This window comes from Cuculus canorus, chromosome 5 (genome assembly GCF_017976375.1).
Source record: "Cuculus canorus isolate bCucCan1 chromosome 5, bCucCan1.pri, whole genome shotgun sequence".
Classification (NCBI taxonomy): Eukaryota; Metazoa; Chordata; class Aves; order Cuculiformes; family Cuculidae; genus Cuculus; species Cuculus canorus.
The window spans coordinates 6,694,839-6,701,223 of record NC_071405.1 but is presented as its reverse complement, the minus strand read 5'-3'; the positions used below and the strand labels follow the sequence as shown (position 1 = coordinate 6,701,223).

The 6,385-nt window shown below is 47.7% G+C and overlaps 1 long non-coding RNA gene across 1 annotated transcript; it reads right to left on the bottom strand.

The window, feature by feature from the left end:
- Positions 1 to 236: 236 nt before the first annotated feature.
- On the bottom strand, positions 237 to 6,150 carry LOC128852358 (uncharacterized). Its single transcript, XR_008450158.1, has 4 exons — positions 6,062 to 6,150; positions 5,616 to 5,834; positions 1,282 to 1,435; positions 237 to 412 (listed from the first exon to the last, which is right to left on the bottom strand). It is a non-coding gene; the product is annotated as an uncharacterized LOC128852358 (long non-coding RNA).
- Between the last annotated feature and the right edge of the window lie 235 nt (positions 6,151 to 6,385).

Here is a 6,385-nt window from a genome sequence, read left to right as displayed (position 1 = left end):
CAAATTTGTAAAGGCTGCTTGCTTGCTTCTTTTTCCTGGAAATGTCCCAGCCAGCTGCTGTCGTGGCCTCGTCTTGTTTGACTCACAAGGTCTGATAGGATCACAGCCCAAGATAGCACAACTGCAGGCAAAAATGACTGGTGTCATCTGCTCCTCACTTGTAGGAACGAGCTCCCGAGGACGTGATGGTGACAGGCCTGTAGGGTCCCTCTTTGGGGTCCTCCTGTCTGCAGCACCCTCCTCCGCAGAGAGGATGTTGCTGTTACCTTTTCTAGGTCCCTCCTTCTAAAAAATTCACAAAATAACCCTGCATTTTTCTCCTGGCTTTGAGAGATATCCTTATGTAAAGCAGCTCCTTAACTCCTGAGGACTTTCTGGTCTCCTTTTGTTCTCAGAATCTCAGATGTGGAAGCTAGAAAAAAAAACCAAAGTCTTCTGATGAAACAGCTCTGCTGGACTCATGGAATAGAGACACATGACGGGAGCGTAGGACTCCAGATCCAGCCCCATCTTACCATAAGCAGCACAGTGGTGTCATCCACTTCTGTGACTTGATCTGTCTCTGCTATAACCCACTCCCCTTTTCTACAGCAGCTGAGGCTTTGATGCCTTTCTTTTTGCACATACCAACACAACTCCTCCGGGCATTAAATTCTACCTCCGCTCCAAGTCTTTAAAAGTATACATTAATATGCACCGTTTTTGAAATCTACTGGAATTGGCAAATTGGTGTTGGAGTGCAGAGATATTTGAGGGGCAGATAATAATTATAATACTAAATCTCAAATGAACCTGTTTAGGATAATGAGAGCAGGGTCCCATACGACAACATCCCCCCACCCTGTCCCATCCCAGCATGTGCTGGTGGCTGCAGGACTACCTACATTTGGAATCGAGGAGCTGATTGTGGGCCAGAAATGGCAGAGCGAGGCATAAAAAAGAGGTTGTGATTTGGCCCTGCAGATGTATTTTTATACTTTCTATTTTGGACTACTCATCTCTAGCATAACATCTGTTGGATCATTTTATAGCTGTGATTGTTTACTGGTGACCGGCTGACACTGACACTACAGGGATTTGATAATAGTATTTTTTCTGTGTATCTGCAGATACGTGTTACTGGAAGGCAGTGCAGATGGGTAAAAGAGCTGTATTTAAACACCATGGCAAAGGGAATAAGGTTTTTTAAATTAATCATTTTCTCGCTACTTCTAGGATCATCTAACCTGTAAAAGATGTAAGAAGTAAGCTCTAGGCTAATATTTGCTGTTCAGAGATTACCTTGAATTTGACACTTCTGCTCAATTTATTCTGTAGAAGCTGCTGAAACGGTCATGTCCAAATGCCACTGAGTCAATTAATCCAGGCTTTGCAGTTGCAACTCTGTCCAGGGACTCCATGGTTTCTGCACTGTCAGTTCCTGAGAGAGCCTTATCTGCGGGGCACATCAGACAAAGGAGAGTGAGGATTTTTAAATTATAAAATTGTGGTTTATTCCAATGAAAAAGGAAGGAGAGAGAGACAGAGAGAGACAGAAAGAGGGGCAGAGAGGATGGGCGGTTTCCACAAGAGGAGAATCAATCCGGACAGAATTTCCAGCAAGGCACATTTAGACGCAGCATGTAATGGAGATTACATTGATTTTCCTCCATTTACTGTAAGGTAACTGCGACTGAAACTGTAACAGGAAACTTAGAAATGCTCTTCACAGAAGCTATATTTAGACAGACACACTGACATGATACCACTGAATAAAATAAACATGCAGGAGACAACCAGTCCTAAGAGACATTCAGCTCTGTCCGCATGACATGGAGGGAGAGGAGTGTGTTATTCCCCAGCTATCTCTGCGACCTTTACTGTACAAACCTATAGAAAGCCAGCACGCTGCTGGGCAACAACCTGGGTAAACTGGGGGCATCTCACTTAAAGGCAAAGGTTTTGCCCTTCCCTGCTGAAACAAAATGCCTACTCGCTGGCCAGAGCACAGCTCCTTGAGCTACCGTTCGCTTTTATATAACAGGATAATTTATGGCTTGTTGTCAACAGAAAGAGCAAGCATTTGTTTGCTGTGCAGGCTGGAAGAGATGAGTTCTCTCAGAAGTCTGGTCATCTCTGGAGTTAGGGGACAGCTGCTCCTTTAAATCCTCTAGCATCGTCTCCCACGTGAAATTAAGCCATGCACCAGGTCCAGCTGCCTGGTCCCGGTGATACCACCACGGTGTATGCAAGGGCCTCATTTTCCATGGGGCACTCAAAGGTTTATCCAGTTGCCTGTGCTGAGTTCCCTGCTGCTCCTTTCCTACCGCCAAGGGACACCTTTCCTCAAGAGGATGGCTCACAAAGTCTCAGGGAAAGAGAGCAGCCCTCTGTCCTGGGGCTCTGCTGGCTATTAGGTCTTGCTAGGGTCTTTCCAGAGCTATGGACAAGTGACTTAACTCCCCTGTAAGTGGGAGCGATGATGCTTCCCCTCCTCACAGCTCACACGTGACACATGCTATGTAAATATTTAGTATTAGAGCCAACTAATGCTTGCCGGAGCGGCACAAGTGAATATCAGATCTGCAAACATTACGTCCAGGAATGCAGCAGAGAACACTGTTTATTTTTCTGAGCTAAGTGCACACCTTCTCCCCTTGGCTGCAAAGGCTGCTCTGCGATGGGAGGGGAAAGCATAAATGTCTGAACGTTGTCCCAGGTCTCAGCTTTTTCCTCCTCGTATAGTATCTATGTTTAAGTTAGCCTCGAAGGCATTAAGGATGAGACGTGAAATGACCTTTCCACTACGCTGGAAGACCTCAGGGTGCCACTACCATTCCCTGATAGCTGGGGAAAAAAAGGGAATTTCAGCACATAGCAGTGAACTCTGCTCAGGCTCTGAAGAGACGGCTGTTGAGGCCAAATACCTTCAGAGATGAGAAACCAATGGCAGAGGATGACACGGGACTGGCAGTATCTGCAAAGGAGGAACGAGGAGCTATGCCAGTTGGCCTTTGCCATGATCCGTGCTTGAGGATACCACCTGAGCAGCTCGGAAAAAAGATTATCAGGTGGAGGGTATATTGTTGCCCAAGAAGGTGACCCATATAATCATAGAATCATTTCCATCACCAGGTTGGAAAGGACCCACTGGACCATCGAGTCCAACCATTCCTAACACTCCCTTAAACCATGTCCCTAAGTGTAATCTACTCTTCACTGTCAAGCAAGCCCATTGTTTCTCATCTTCTGGTTTACACCAAGTGTCAAAATGATGGATTCATTTGTGGGAATCAACCACGTGAAATCAAGCTTTTGTTTCTGCCCACCTGGGATTATGTCACTTCACTGTGCATTAAAGAAGGTTTTATCTATCTGCCCACCAGAAAATAAATTCACAGCTCTGGACCCAGATTGATTACCACGTTGCGGGAGTTGCATGAGCAACACTTTGTTCCATTTCATGTGCACACTTAACGTTTGGTTACATTAATCATGCAAAACCAATTGCTAGACCATTTCTTCTGTCAGGTAGAGGCAAAATTCCCTTGCTCCGTGGTTACAGAATGCACAATGTGCTCCTTGCTGAAGCCACAAGCTAAGATAAATGTATTGTGCAGATATTCCAAACATCTGAAATCCAACTGTTTTCAGGACAAGATTCTGTACAAGTTTCACTCATTAAAGACAAGCATCTGTAAAGCATCTCCAAGGCTTTCATTCTGTGCACACTCCATCTTTAAGATAACTACTGTGGAAAATCAGCACGAGACATCTACCATAAAAATCAGCTGCATGACAATTAGATGTGTTTGCTGGTGCCACTCATCCTGGTTATATTTAGCATAGGAGCACCAGGTGGGGCAGCAAGGGCTGACCCGCTGCATGGATGATCTCACTCCTCTGCAGCTCAACAGTGCAGGAAGGGAGGAGGAGACATCAGCAGAGGTCCAGGTGAAGAAAATATACGTGTCGTTTTTCAGTTATTCTGCTATCTTTTTAATTGTTTGCGACAGGCCACAGGGAGGCCACCGGCCAAGATGAAAAGATATTTCTGCCACCTCTCTGAGGAACATTTCTCTGCAGCATCTGTAGCCTTGATCCAAGTGGTACCCACACACTAGGAGCCCACACCCACTGGGGGCAGCTGGATATCCTTATACAGGAGAAGGAGCATGGTCCAGTGGTTGCACCCCCAAGACACGATGGGATGGGGTATAATGTTGGGGGAGGGAATTGAAGCCCAGATTGGGGTGAAACATGCATGAGGAGTTGTGGACAGAACACACACAAGCCATCGAGTGCCATCTGCTGCTATCTGGAGATCATATTAGCTCTGTGAAGGACACGACACTTAGGGGTCTGCCTAATATGGAAGGAAAAGCAGGAATGAGCTCAGTGGTGCTGTATCTGCTCTCCCAGGCTAAGGACAAGCAAGGAAGGGGTCTGGAAATTGTATAGATCCACTAGCTGGCTCAGCACGGTCCCAACGCAGAACTTGGCCTCGCCCCTGCGCTGGGGAGGAAAGTCTTTCCTGATGATGTTTTCCCTGCCACTAAACGTTAATAACATGGTGTGAGGTCCTTGCACACAGACAACTGCTGCCTTCTCTCCTCCTGCTGCAGAGATCTCTGAGGTGATGTTTTTCATGGCTGGTTTGCACGGCCCTCGCTGACGCTATGCAGGGCCTCCAGCAGCGAAGAGAGCAGAGCAAGGCTGGCAAACGGCTCACTGGAGCAAAGAAGCAGCTGTAGCTCCCATAATAATTGGGTTGTGCCATTTCAGTCTCAATGGGCTAAACCCAGCATCCATGCAGAGCAATTGGGAATCTGGGCAGCCTTCGCTGCTTGCACAACCCTTCCTAGTCTTTTCCAGATGGATGGAGCTGCTGCACCAGGATGTGACCTATGTGCCACCAAGGGAACTTCATCGCAAAGAGAGCGTGTGACGTGTGGTTGCCTGCCCTCCTCTCCTGTAGCCCACAGCACACCAAATCATGCCTTAACCACAGCAGGACTTTGCCAGAAGACAGAGGACACACCCTGCAGCTGCACCAGGGCCAAAATCCCCTTGCCCTGACCCAAGGAAATGCAACCCCTTCTCTTGACTTCCTGCTTGACCCATGAAATGAGGTACATCTCTTGTGTCCACGCTTAGTCTCAGTGCATAGTGAGCACAGGGCTGAGGTTGCTGAATTACTTCACTCTCAGGCAATGCAAGATGCACAATTTTCGGACAAGTGCTCCGGTGATTATTTCATTACAGCATCGTGTGAGTTTGCCCCCTCCTGTCACTCCCTTAAGAAAGACTGTTAGGAGGGCAGGTTCATTTGTCAGGGGTGTAACAGCTGCAGTTAAATCCAATTCTCATCACCACCACGCAGCTGACTTAACTCGTTCACAGGCCTACCCTGACTGCCCAGCCACAACACCATAATCTGCTCCATGCAGTACTCAGCACTGAAAACGGTGATTTCTTAGAAATATGAATGTATCACAGAAATTATGAGACAGTTTCCGGGTGAAAAGCGCTTTGCTTTCTGATGCCAGGGCTCTTGTTCACTGCAAAACCCTTTCTTCCTCATTGAGAGGTAAAACAAACAGTAAAATTGACTTTTTTTTTTTTTTTCCCTTCACCTAGATGGGTCTTTGGGTGCTGTGAGCTACTTCACAGCATTGTTTCTCTGACCCCACTGGTGGCAGGACAGGTCTGGGCAGAATCCCTCCCCAGGGTTGGGGATGCAGCACTGGGGCTCAGTATGGAGACAGGGGTGGAGAATCCGGCACGTGCCATCTCTGCCAGCAGCACCTGCTAGCGTGTGAGTCAACTGCGGAGCAGGAGGCTCTTGAGAGAACCTAAGAAGGAAAGCAGATATTTAAGAAGTTAGTCACAAACATAATGGCTTCATCAAGAGCCTGTTGGAGGCAATTGGCCTCGGTTTCACAAGAAGCTGCTCCAGCCACCTGGGCTCTACCGGGGGGGTTGAGGGGGTCCTGTTCAACAGCGTGGTTTGCTCTCAGCGTCCCTGAAACTTTCCATGCTTTTCACTCCCCAACACTAGGGAAACCCTCCTGCTACATACCTGACCGTGCAACATCGCCGTGAGCCAGCCCAGGAAACTCATCTGTCTGGAAAACAGCAAAGGGAAAGAGAAAACAGAAATCAGGTCTTCCCCTCTGCCAATGTCCTCACCAAATCCCAGTACTCTCCCGCAAACATGACCAAGAGCATGGGGCAGGGCAGCTGCAAGTGGCTGGGAGAGAGGGTTAGGAACGATTGGTTTGGAGCTAATAAGCACATAGATGGGTCACTGGAGTGGGCTGGTGCGTCTGGGTGAGCTGTCACACCACCTTGTACCATCCTGGTACCTGGACAACTGCACTGAACCATGCAGGCATCAACTTCA